The sequence below is a fragment of the Cervus canadensis genome, chromosome 29 (assembly GCF_019320065.1).
Source record: "Cervus canadensis isolate Bull #8, Minnesota chromosome 29, ASM1932006v1, whole genome shotgun sequence".
Classification (NCBI taxonomy): domain Eukaryota; kingdom Metazoa; phylum Chordata; class Mammalia; order Artiodactyla; family Cervidae; genus Cervus; species Cervus canadensis.
Genome location: NC_057414.1, coordinates 27,500,434 through 27,514,094, shown reverse-complemented (window position 1 = coordinate 27,514,094; position 13,661 = coordinate 27,500,434). Strand labels below are relative to the sequence as shown.

Below are 13,661 nucleotides of genomic sequence, written 5' to 3'. Positions count from 1 at the left end.
GAAGGCATAGGATGAGTCGTTCGTCATAGGCACTGTCCTCACGGTGGCACCTGCATTTTGTCTGGCCACGTTTGGGAGAGTCTGCCTGGGGGTGGGGACTTGACTGGGTTCCAGCCTTCTGGAGGTGCCCCCTGCTCACCACCTGAGGTCCCTGTGAACATTACTGTTTATTATCTGAGCAGATTCGAGAGAGGCCCCTGACTTGGAGAGGCTGGGGGCCTGGCCCCGGGTGGCACTCCACGGCTCTGCGGGCATCAGGTGTGGCCACCTGCAGGGGCTGGCCTGCTAAAACAGGTACTGCTGGACGGGACCTCAGAGCTGGACAACAGTTAGGTCATGAGGCACTCCCTTAAGACCACGCACCAGTTCCAGGCAGAACTGGGATCTCACCCAGGTTTGTCTGCTCCAAAGCCTGCCCTTCCCCTTACACCAGATGGAGAAGCAGGATGAGGAGTAGGGGCTTTCAAATCAGCCTATAGATGAGGAAATTGGGTTCTTCTCCCTTTCTCTCTGTGAAAAGACTGGGAAGAGAGACATGAAATTGCTGCGGGTGACTCTATGTCACTAGCGGAGTGAAGATGGAAGTGGTGATGTCTTATCAGATCCGGTTCCCCACCTCCACATCGCCTCCCCCCCGACTGACCCTGGCCTGTGCTGAGATACCAACAGCCCATCACTGAGCACCCGCTGTGTGCCAGGCCCACTGCAACCGGCCCAGACGAGTGACTCCCTTAGTCATGGCAAGGGGGCCTCACTCGATTTTAAGCGGGAAACTGAGGCAGGGAGACGCTAAGTAACTTATCACTCGCTCAGGGAGCCTGGGGTGTGCCTCCTGGTCCCGGCACTAACCACTGGGCCACGCAGTCCCCAGGGAATGCTTCCAATAGTAGCTCCATGGCCACGTCTCCAAAGGGGGCTACACTCTGGCTGGGGTGGGGGGAGGTTACCATCCTCTGGTCCTCAGGGGTTGGCCCCACATCCCTCAGCTGCAGGGAATCCAGAGATCAGATGAGGCAAGGCTGGCCCTGCTTTGGGAGGGGGGCCCCTCCCTTCTCCTGCCTCCCTCAGGCCCGGTGGCGGCAGGGTGACCCTGTGGCCTGGATTCCAGGGCTGTGAGCTTCATGCGTGACTCACAAGGGAGGCTTACAGCAGCCCCAGGGCGCAGGGCATTTGTAGTGGCCTTGGTGACCGTGCAGCGTGGCAGGGACACCTGACCTCGAATGGAGGTGACAGCAGCTGCCTCCATTCTTCACCTCTTTTCCCCTCTATCCGTGTGTTCATCAGGGAGAGGCGTGAGCGGTGTTGGAGGCAATCCAAGGTCCAGGAGGATGGAGAAACAGGAGGAGACCGAGTAACAGGCCCAGGACTTCCCCTCCACCCCCATCCTGGGATGCTCCCCAATCACGGACTGTGCCGTCCTTGCTCTCCCAGACCAGCCAAGCAAGCTGCAAACACGACGGAGGCCAAGTGGAGCTGGGAGGACGCTCGGCCTGGCTCCCCTTGCAATAAACAGTAGTAGGAAAATGCAGCTGTTTGTGTATAAACTAAAGCTCCTTACAGCCCCAGAAGCCTCTGACTCGGGGCCCACAGGCTTGGAGCAGAGAACACTGCGGGGAGAAACATCATGTGTGAGCTGTGACTGCCGGGTCCCGTGCATCCCGCTGCCCGCCTCGTCCTTCTGCACTCTCTGACCTGGCCTGCCGCCCTCCTCTCATCGGCGCTGGAGCCCAAATACAGCCCAGCCGCAGGAACATCAGCTTCTCATGCTCTGGTCTCCTGCACAAACAGAGCTGGTCTCAGGGGCTGGAGGCGGGGGTGGGGGGGGGTCGGGGGTGGTGAGGGCTTTTGGGTGCTGTGAAATGTGTCAGAGAAGGGGCGCAGGCACTCAGGACCCCTGTCATCCACGGGGATACCCAGAGCGGATCCTTACCCTGAGGGCGGGGTGGAAGCATGAGTTTGATGCTGGACAGAGTCCACTCTGCAGGGCAGGAGGGCAGGCAGCCCTGGGGAGGAAAGATTGGAGATCAGGTGCGGAGAAAGGCTGTAGAGGTGGTGGGGGGCATTTGGTCCATTCTGGCGTTAACTGGTTATGCAAATAAAATGCAAATTGGCCCTTTATTGTATTTTAGTCAATAGCCAGGCATTTTTTATCTTTGACTGGAAGCTTTGGTCTCTGTAGGTCCCAGCAGGTCACCAGGTGGGAGGGGGGCTGGCAGCCTCTGAAAGAGGAGGATGGGAAGGGAGGGGTCATCCTTTTCCTCTGCCCAGTAGCTGTCACCCCGAAGGGGCTGGGGAGGGGGTACTGGCGGCAGATAGACCCCGGGAGTCCCTCCTGTGGGCCCTCTGATGGCAGCACTGACGTTCACAGGCCGGGTGTGGCGTGGGCTGGGGGTGGAGGGGGCTGGGCCTGATGGATGGGCCCTGGCAGCAGCTCAAGCCGCCCTGCTGGGGGTCGGGGCCCAGGCTCTGCCGAGCAAGGTCAGGCTGAGGGCGGAGGGACTCTGGCGACTGAAGTGTCCATGGGGTGGTGGGCAGGGGCTGTTGGGAGGGCTCTAGCGGTGGGTGCCTAGGGGGAGAGAGAAAGGACAGGTCCCATGTGGGAGGGGGAGTAAATGATTGTCAGGGGAATGTGCCCAGCGAGGATCACATTTTGTGTTGCTGGGCTTCCTAAGGGACTAACCTGCCTGCATTTTATGTGGGTTCCAGGGTGCCCATGTTGGGGAAGGATGGAGTCCAAAGGCAGCACACGCACACACACACACACACACACACACACACTCTCTCTCTCTCCTTTTATTTTTTTAAAAAGAGGGAATCTGGTGTCCATGGAAACCTGACCACTTACAGGTCTGACGCGTCTAAACTGACATTCTTGGATGTAAATCAGGTCTCTCCTCCCACCTGTTTCCCCAGAGCCCCAAAGTGCAGCGTTGGAGTCCCTCCTGCGCAGTCCCTGGGGGCCCACTCTCTCCCGGACAGGGGCCACACGCCTCCCCCTCAGGTGCCCGAGAATTGCGGGGTGGGAAAGAGGGGGGCAGCCCTGTCAACTTCTGCCTCGTGGTAACAAAGCCGGGACCCAGGTGCCCTGTCCTCAGAGGTCGGCTGCTGTGCGGTAGTTGGGGGTGCGTACAGCCCCAGGGCTATCCCTGGGTCTGAGTGAGAGCGAGTCGGGAAGTCCGTGGACCTTAGCGGGCGCCTAGGCGTGGCTGTCACCACCTTTTCCCCTTTCCTACCTGTCCTGCAGGCCGCACCCTCACCTGAGCATCATCTCCCAGGAGCTCTTTCGGGGGCCAGGAATCCGAGGGACTGGCCCCACTTGGTGGTGAGAATCTCGCTTCATTGAGGGGAACGTTCTCCAGGGCAGCTCAGGGTCGAGGTAACGAGATTGGGGCAGGACCAGCAGACAGCTGTCACAGCGGCTGCCTCCTCACTTCATAAATTCCCCTGCCATTTCCCCGGGATACCTTGATTTTGACCTCCACGCAGGGAGCAAAGTCCTTTCTTTGTGTCCTAATAAACAGCCTCGGCCTAGGCTGGCTTCCAGCTGTTCGGCGGCCCCTTGGGCCCCACCCCCTCAGCCTAGAGGCTCTTTCTCCCCGTGAAGTCTCATTAACTGAAGGCTTGGGGCCAAGGCAGGGCCCTTGCAGGCCATCTCTCTCCTTATTAGCACAATCATTTCTGTCTGGCATGATGGCCTGCGCTTCTTCTGGAAGCCTGTCTGCACAGAGGCCCCTCGGAGGCCCTGGAAAGTCTTCCTTGAGTCCTCAGGGTGCCCAGGGCATTTCTCTGCTGTGGTCGTTAGCACAAAGGGGCTGTGGGTGTGGGGGGACTGCCTAGGTCTTCTCAGGGCCCAAAGGAGGCAGCGCTGATGGATCAGATGCCGAAGATGGGTCTCTAACACCTTCTCCCTCAAAGCCGGCCCTGGTCTTTGTGAAGAAACTCCATTCCTGGTGGCATTTGCCCACTGTCAACTCAGGTTACCCAGAGGGTATTTGTGGGCCTGCACACAGCTCTCTCCCTTCCTAAAATTCAGTGCAAAACTTGAACTGGGCAAGAGATATCTCAGGAGGAACTTAAGATGTCCTTTGCAGGCGGATTTCTCCCTGGACATCTGAGACTGGATTTTTTAGGCTCTTCTCTGTACACCAACTTCCTCCACCCCTGAATTTCAGTCTGCAAAATCCAAAGTGCCTTCCACTTCCTCTTTCTTGAATCGGTTGTGTAGTGGTTAAGAACCAAAGAAGTGGAATCAGACAGGCTTGGGTGCAAATCCTGTTGCTACTCTTTGCCAGCGGGTTGACAGGGGAACTTCTCTGAACTGCTCTGAGCCTCAGTTTCCATGTCTGGAAAATGGGTGTGATGGAAGTAATACTGAGCTTTGACAAAAGAGAATGCCTGTAACATGTTATATGTTATCAGCTGTTATCATCCTGAGGACAAGCAATGTGCATTTGTACATAGAGTCTCAGGGAGGTGTGTCCTCTTCTACCCGGGTCAAGACATGGATTATGTATGTTTCCCACTTGCCCCCATGCAGGGAAGACCCAAGACAGCCTAGAAAGTTTGTTTCAGCAGGGAAAGGTGTTTTTTTTCCCTAAAGAATACTTGTAGGTAGAAAGGATCCACAAGGCTCTGTGAATATTGGGAACAGGAAAAGGAATGCAATGGCCACATGCAGGGGTGGGAGGAATACACTCCATCACAGGTCTTTTTGATTCTTGTTCTGTGTCTACATTATACAAAACATACAAAAATGTATATAACATTTAAAAATTAAATATTAGAAACATATAAGGAAACACACTGGGACAGCAAACCTTAAGCTTTTTTTTTTTAATCAAAGTATAGTTGAATTATAATGTTGTGTTAATTTCTGCTGTACAGAAATGTGTCTCAGTTTATATATATATTTATTTTTCTTTCATAGTCTTCTGCATTATGGTTTATCACAGGATATTGAATACAGTTCCCTGTGTTAAACAGGGGGACCTTGTTATTTATCCATCCTATGTTTAATAGTTTGCATCTGCTAATCCCAAACTCCCAATCCATCCCTCCCTCACCCTCTGTCCCTGTTGGCAATCAAAAGACTGTTCTCTATGACCCTGATTATGTTTCTGAATCATAGGTAGATTCATTTGTGCCATATTTTAGATTCCACATATAAGTGATGTTATACGGTATTTGTCTTTCTGACTTACTTCACTTAGTAAGAAAATCTCTGGTTGCATCCATGTTGTTACAAATGACATTATTTCATTCTTATTGTACGGCTGAGTGGTGTGGTAGTTTAGTTGCTAAGTCATTTTCCGACTCTTGTGACCCCATGGACTGTAGCCTTTCAGGCTCCTCTGTCCATGGGATTCTCCAGGGAGGAATACTGAAGCAGGTTGCCATTTCCTTTTCCAGGGGATCTTCCCAACCCAGGAATTGAACCCAGGTCTTCTGCATTGCAGGGGGATTCTTTACTGACTGAGTTAGGAGGGAAGCCCTGTATGGTTGAGTAGTAGTCAATTGCATGTATGTATGTATATATATACGGTCCACGGGGTGGCAAAGAGATGTACACGACTTACTGACTAAGCATGCATGCATGCATGTCTTTTCTTCAAGGTTTAGCTCAAATTCCACCTCTCTGTGAAGTCCTATCTCTGCCTACCAAGAATTCACCTCCCTATCCTTCCACATATGTTTTCACTCATTTCTCTAATCTAGCTCTTTCCTCCAGCCTGTTTTACATTATCTCTAGTCATTTGGATGCTACACCCGCTATTGACTTAGAAGTCACCCAAGGACAAAGACCACAGCTCAGACTAGTTCTAGGGTCCCCAGCTCAGGGCCCAGAACATCGTTGGGTTTTCCATCAATGCTTGAGAAAGCATGAGTGAGTGAGTGAGTGGCTCTTAGCTCTCAGGACCTCCTAGACAGGCCCTGATAGGTCCTGTCTCTTTGAACCTCAGTTTTCCAGCTGTAAAATGGGGATTGAAATAATGGCGCCACGTGGGAGAAATCAGCTGGGTTGTGCCAGGAGACTCAGCTGGGCCCTGACGGACGCCCGATACATGTGGACAGTGCTGGCCCTTGACCTTGATGTCAGCTCTACCGTATACAGATGTTATCTTCTGTCTCTTTCCCACATGGCTCCTTGATGTCACGGGTCATAGACTTCGCTGGCGCTAGGCTAGGCCTAACTTTAGGGCCTATCACTCCCAGACACGAAGTAGTTACCCCAAGGACTCAGCCCTCTGCCCCATCCCCTGCACCCCCTGCTCCCCAGAAGGACCTCGAGGCAAAGCTTCCAGACTCTGCCGGCCTGCTGACAGCCTCAGGGCCCATGCTTGGAGGCGGTCTTGCCAGAGTGTCCACACGCTCCTACCCGTCTTTCATTTCCCACTTTATGCCTTCCTTCCTTTCTCCTTTTCTCGTTCTCTCTCTATTTTTTCTAATGTTTATTTGGAACCTGTATCCCTTACGTTGGAAGGCATCTCTTAACCATTGGACCACCAGGGAAGTCCCGTTTCTCCTTCCCTTTTGCTGCCTCTTCTCCATTTCACCCCTCGCCTTGAATCTACAGAGCAACGTGGGTGTGAGAGGAGTGGGGTGGGCATGGAAGGAACACCCCCCTTTTTTTTTTGGAAGGAACACCCTTGATCTCCCATCTCTGACCCATCATCTGGTCCTGCTCCCAGGAGGCACTCGTGGGTTACCCTGAGTGAGAAGAGGCTCTTTTTACCCTATTTGTCTTTCCTGCCTGGTCCTGCCAGCTCCGTCCCTAAGAGGCCCTGGAGCAGGGGTCTTGTCAAGGGTCTTCTGTAAGCAGAACACTTCTGTGTAATGGATCCAGGGTTTTATATACTCCATCAATCCTGCCTCAAGTGAGAGCTTCTGTCCTTTTCTCAGAGAGAAGGCATCTTTTCCCACAGCACAGTAGGAAGCCAGGCATCATGGGGTAGCGGACATGCAGATAATGTCAATGAGGGCACAAGGACCATTGTAGGACTTTTCCTTTCCTTTCTCCCGTCACAGAACCAACACTCCAGTCTCCCTGGGTAGCAGAGTCCCAGGGCAGCCGCGGTTGACAAGGCAGAACAGCCTGCACCCACAGTCCCACCCTGGCGGTACCCTTCTTCCTCCCGCATCTTCTGTGTCTGCTCCACAGTCCTCAGCCCCAGTGGAAGCAGCTTCAGATTTATATGGTGCTATTTACTGGCCCTCTGCCAATTAGTGACACTTTGAAATTCCCTTATATGACGCACTGCTGCTCTGACAATAAACAAGTCATTAGGCAGGTCGGAGGGCAGCTTCCAGCTGGATTTGATTCATTGTTTCTGCACTGGCTCAAGAGGCTCATTAAGATGCAGGGTCCTGAGCCCAAGGCTCAGGAAACCCCTAAAGCTGAAGACAGATGGGGCTCCTGCAGACCCAGGTGCTGGTGGGTCACCGTGTCATCTGCTTTCCCCCCTGATCCCCCATGGGGCTCATCCCCACTGCTGGAGGTGATACTGACTTCCAGCCCAGCCTCCACCCCACCCCCCCCCACCCCCAATTTCCTAAGACACAGGAATGGGACCAAGGCCTCCCAGGCAGTGGACTTGAAACGGCAGGGTACAGTGCAAGGAGGCTGGAGAGGGCGGAGAGGTTTAGGTGTTGGAGGAAAGAGAGTCCACTCTGAGAGGTGATTTGGGGTGGGGAATATCCACGGGACACTCGAGTGAGAGCCTGGCTGTTTCCTCTAGCTGACCTTGCAGCTTCAAGGCTTCAAAGGACCTGACAAAGGTCTTGGAGATCACCCAGGCCATTCCCCGGCCTCTGTTTTGCAGATGCAGAATCTAACACCTCAGAAAGGTGCAGTGACTTTTCCAAGTCTGCTGGGCTCAGAAGTACCTGAGATCAGACTAGAAGGAGGTCTAACTCTTGATCTAAACCGCCACCTGCACTGCCTCCTATGAAAGAACCCGTGGCTTGGAAGAGAACAATGAAGTGTTCTGGGAAGAAGCAAGCAAGGGCCAGTGCTTGCTTCTGCATTCCTCCTCCCATGATCATCACCCTGCATACCCCTGGCATATGGGATTCCGCATAGAGGGAGGGGTCGTGTGTGGGTACCTAAGGGTTTTGTCTGTTTGTGCGGATAAATAAGGAGGCTGGGACAGAATGCTGTGCTAGGCACTACTGGAGGGACAGAGATGAAGCAAGCAGGTCTGTTTGCAAAAATTCATGACCTAGAACGCAAAGCACAATAAAAAAGTTACCAGTAGGTAAACACAGAGCTTAAAGTCTGAGCAGTAAGTTCTACTAACTGAGTCATGATAACGGTGCCTAGGGAGTTACTAGATCAGATGCAATCTGAGGTGTTAGGGACTTTGGTTTTGAGGCCAACAAGGGTGTAGATGACAAGATCGCTAGTTCATAAGAGGCAGATAGCTAAATAGAGACCTCTGAAAAAGCTGGGACCCTGAGAGGGATGAGTCTCCAGAGAAATCAAGGCAAGAAACATATCACTCAGGTCCTCAGGGTAGTGACAATTAAGCTTATGCATATCGGGGCTCTGAATAGAAAATAGTCTCCAGTGAGAAAAAGAAGCTCCAGATCCAAACCATATGTGACTATAGTGTCTGAATTTCCACTGTTGGAATTTCCAAGCTGAGAAATTAATGTAAAAATAGATTCCAGACCAGTAAAACTCATGGGATATCAAGAGGAAGAAAGACAAGACTATCCTAGAAGAATGTGCCTCAGAGAAACAGCATTCTCACAGCAAAATATAATCCTCTTTGAAGCTGCACTAACAATAAAAAGAAATTGCCAACCACACAAGGAAACAATATGCCTGTAGGGAAAGTCAGCAAACATAACAAACTAGTTCAACATTCTGATAACATAAAATAATATAGAAATCTGAAAGAGACCTTAAAGTAACCATGTTTAAAATGATTTAAAAGGTGAAAAAGCAATACAAACCGTAAATAAAGGATAGGATATTTTGAAAGAGAACAGAAATTTACAAAGAGAACCAAATGGAACTTTACAGAAGTGAAAAAAAAAATAGTCATTGACATAAAAGCTCAGTGGATGTGTCAAATAGCAGGATAGACAAAGCTGAACAGAGATTTAGTGAACTGAAAGATCAAAGGAAATTACCCCAGATGCAGCATTGAAAGATAAGGAGAGAGAAAATATGAACGAGAACCTAAGAGGCATGGAGGGGAGAACAAGGGGATCTAAACTACTCTATAGGGAGGTACAGAAAGAGAAGAATATAGAGAAGGGGGGAATGGCAATATTTCATTTTCCAGAAATGACAGAAGACATTCATCTTCAGGTTAAAGAAATGTTGGGAGTTCTGAGGAGGACATACGTAAATAAATCTGTATTCAGATATATTACGGTGACTCTAGATTCAAAGAAACACAACCAGAGTATAATTTTGCCCAGGAAAGTCTGGGAAATTCGTGGGTCACTGAGGCTTAAGCCTGAGTAGAAATTCCAGAGACAGAGAGTATGGTGAAGCTTTTGAGGAGATCTAAGAAATAGTAGGCAAATAGGAGATTCCAGCCTGTTGGACTAGTTTCTGAACAGGTTTTAACTATTTGTTTTGAATTAAGTTACCTAGACCCTGGATACCTGTGTGTTAACTAAAAGTTTCAAGGGACCCACCCCTGCTCTGTATCTTCCCTCAAGCCTGTCTTTTTCTTTTTAATTTGTTTAATTTTTTTTTTTATTTATGATTATGCCGGGTCTTTGCTGCCGTGTGGGCTTTTTCTCTAGTTGCGGCAAGCAGGGCTATTCTTCATTGCAGTTTGCAGGCTTCTCCTTGCGGTGGCTTCTCTTGTTGCAGAGCATGGGCTCTAGGCACGCAGTCTTCAGCAGTTGTGGCCCATGGGCTTAGCTGCTCCGTGGCATGTGGAATCTTCCTGCACCAGGGGTCGAACCCCTGCCCCCTGTACTGGCAGGCGGATTCTTAATCACTGAGCCAGGAGGGATGTAGAAGTCCGATATTTGACCTTCCTGTTCAGGTACCCTGCTGTCTCTCAGATCCACCATGATTCCACAGCCCTGGGAAGGTCCCTTTCTGAGACCACTCATAACCATATTGCCCTTTGAGGCCTCCCCCTCCTTTGGGGGCTGAGTTGAGGTTGGACTGTCCAACCTTCCTTCTGTCTACCTGGGGTCCTTCGGGGCAAAGAAAGGGCTTGCCCTGCTGCATCTGTGCCTGGTTAGCAGGGCCAGTGGCTTCGGGGGAAAAGAACAACCTGGCCATGCTAATTGGCTCATGAAAGCTGCATGTTGCTGGAGGGGGAGGGCAGGTCTGGAGAGGAAGGGGGAGAGGGCTTAATGGGAAGCAAATGCCAGAGAAGAGCCTGGTGGGGACCCTCCCCCAATTCATGGCATTAGCATTCCTCAGACACCTGCAGGCTCTTGGCCCTGGCTGGGCTGGGCTGGGCTGGCTCCTCCCTGCTGGTGCATGGAACAGAAAGATGAGGTTTGGTTCCAATTAAGGGGGCAGAGAGCAGAGGTGGGTGTGAGACAGGAGACCTCTTTCTTGGATCTTTAAGAGCATGCGATTTTATCTGGTGGTTGTTGAATTCCTCTTCACCTTATGGCCGTTTATGGTGTCAGGGAAAGAGCACTGGGCTTTGGGACCAGATGAACCTGGTCTGATCCCTTTCCTGGCTTTGTGACTGTAGAAAAAGTCCCAAATCTCTGTGTGAATAATGAGGGAATCATATCTACCTAACACGGTTACTGCAACGAATACACAAGGTGGACCACTTGAAGGCACCTGGCAGAGTGTTTATTATGGTAATGGCCACTCAAAAAATAATTTTCTCTATCCCTGGACTGTAAATCCTTTTAGGGGAAGGATGGCATCTGGTCCATCTCTATAACCCTCAAGGAGCCTCCTGTGGAGCCAGGCACACAAAAATGACTGTTGAGTAAATGAGGGAGTGAATCCCCTGCACAATGAGCCCCCAGCCCCCACACTGGAGCAGGTCAAAGGTTAGCTCAGAAGCCTGAGATGCCAGGAAGGGAAAATGCTGAGTCCCCGAAGTCATTAAAACGAGTATGCGGCAAGCCGGCGACCAGCCCGTAGAAAGGCAGTCCCTGCTTCCTTGATGCCACTTGAAGAAGTCATTCCATCTGAGTACTGGGGGCTCTGGGTTCCTCTTGAAGGGAAGAAACTGTCTTGGGGAACCGGAAGCCGCCCCTGCCCAGGGACCCACCTGGTCCAAGAAGGATGGCAACCCTCTTCCACTTCTCCCACTTGGTAAGTGCAGACGCTGTGTTGGGCTCAGCGAGGGGTAGGCTTGTCTAAGGCTGGAGGAGGATGTGCTGGCCTCTGGGGTTGGCAGCCCTCCAGCCCTGAAGGCCTTTGGCTGGGGCTCCTGTCCACCTGCTCTCCAGCTGCTGCTGGTGAAGCCCTGGTCGGCCGCGGCATCTTCCACGCATCTTAACTCTGTCGTGCCTCGGTGCCAAACATCTGTAGTGTAGATCTGCTGGCCGTTTATTTTCTGTTTGTCTTGGGTGTGACACCATCTCCATTCTTCACTTCAGTGACTCTTCTCTTTATTATTATTGTCTCGACCGCTCTGTTTATTTGCTTCCCCTGAGTCCCAACCACTTTCCCTCTCTTCTCCCACATTTGCCGGGGCCCATGCCAGCCCCCCTACTTCCCTTCCTCCCCAGTGCCGGGCCCCTCTGCTGATGTCCCGGGGCCTTGCTCTCCCTGCTGGGAGCCTCACTCAAACCAGATGTGGCGTTGTCCTCCTCTTCCTCCTTCTTCCCCTGCTTTGCCAAGGGCTGCAGGGGGCCGAGGGGGAGGGGAGGCCCTCCACCCACATCCTGCTCCCCATTCTCTGCTTCCTTGCCCAGCTCCTCAGCCCAGGCCAAGGGTAAGCAAGAAGTGCATGAAAGGGTGTCCGTTTAGTGCCAGCAGTGAGGGGTGGTGGGCTTTCCTGGTAGCTCAGCTGGCAAAGGAACCACCTGCAGTGCGAGAGACCTGGGTTCAATCTCTGGGCTGGGAAGACCCCCTGGAGGAGGGCATGGCAACCCACTCCAGTAATCTTGCCTGGAGAATCCCATGGACAGAGGAGCCTGGTGGGCTGCAGTCCATGGGGTCACAGAATCGGACATGACTGAGTGACTGAGCACAGCTCAGCACAGTGAGGGGTGGAGGGTGACCCCGGGCAGGAATCTCACCCCTGAGAGCTCAGCTTGCAGGGGCCTAGGTCCCTCCTGCAACACAGCTGCCCCAGAAGGATTTGGGTACAACCAATGACATTATGGAAGAAGCACAAGCTGGAATCAAGATTGCCGGGAGGAATATCAATAACCTCAGATATGCCCATGACACCACCCTTGTGGCAGAAAGTGAAGAGGAACTAAAAAGCCTCTTGATGAAAGTGAAAGAGGAGAGTGAAAAAGTTGGCTTAAAGCTTAACATTCAGAAAACTAAGATCTTGGCATCTGGACCCATCACCTCATGGGAAATAGATGGGAAGACAGTTGAAACAGTGGCAGACTTTATTTTTGGGGGCTCCAAAATCACTGCAGATGGTGGCTGTAGCCATGAAATTAAAAGACGCTTACTCCTTGGAAGGAAAGTTATGACCAACCTAGATAGCATATTAAGAAGCAGAGACATTACTTTGCCAACAAAGGTCCATCTGGTCAAGGCTATGGTTTTTCCAGTGGTCATGTATGGATCTGAGAGTTGGACTGTGAAGAAAGCTGAGAGCCGAAAAATTGATGCTTTTGAACTGTGGTGTTGGAGAAGACTCTTAAAGAGTTCCTTGGACTGCAAGGAGATCCAACCAGTCCATCCTAAAGGAGATCAGTCCTGGGTGTTCATTGGAAGGACTGATGCTGAAGCTGAAACTGCAATACTTTGGCCACCTCATGCGAAGAGTTGACTCGTTGGAAAAGACCCTGATGCTGGGAGGGATTGGGGGCAGGAGGAGAAGGGGACGACAGAGGATGAGATGGCTGGATGGCATCACCGACTCAATGGGCATGAGTTTGAGTAAACTCCAGAAGTTTGTGATGGACAGGGAGGCCTGGCATGCTGTGATTCATGGGGTCGCAAAGAGTCAGACACGACTGAGCGACTGAACTGAACTGAATAACATTAAGTGGGGCTTCCCATGTGGCTCTGGGGTAAAGAACATGCCTGCCAGTGCAGCAGATGCAGATTCTATCCCTGGGTCGAGAAGATCCCCTGAAGAAGGAAATGGCAACCCACTCCAGTATTCTTCCTGGGAAATTCCATGGACAGAGGAGACTGATGGGCTGCCGTCCACAGGGTTGCAAAGAGTTGGACACGACTAAGCGACAGAGCACACACATACACATGACTTTAGGTATCCCAGACTCTTTGACCACGGATTGTCCCAAGGCCCCTTTGGCCTAAATATTGCCCGATTAGTGATATCTTACAACTGGTTAGTACTTACGGGCTCTGAAAAGCCTTTATTTCCAGTCTCAGCCACCCTCCCCAAAGCCCTGGAGATGCAGGGGTATCAGCTCCTCATGACAGACATGTCTCAGGTTCCAATATCATTCAGCTGATAAAGACCAAGTAAAGATTTGAACCCAAGTCTGATCTAATGTGAAGAACGGCTGATGAGCTTAAAAACTGGATCTGCCTTTCTCCACCTGGTCCC

The 13,661-nt window shown here is 51.5% G+C and overlaps 1 long non-coding RNA gene across 1 annotated transcript; it reads right to left on the bottom strand.

Moving 5' to 3' along the window:
- Nucleotides 1–1,635: 1,635 nt before the first annotated feature.
- Nucleotides 1,636–3,491, bottom strand: LOC122431053. Its single transcript, XR_006266428.1, has 3 exons — nucleotides 3,258–3,491; nucleotides 1,931–2,003; nucleotides 1,636–1,776 (listed from the first exon to the last, which is right to left on the bottom strand). It is a non-coding gene; the product is annotated as an uncharacterized LOC122431053 (long non-coding RNA).
- Between the last annotated feature and the right edge of the window lie 10,170 nt (nucleotides 3,492–13,661).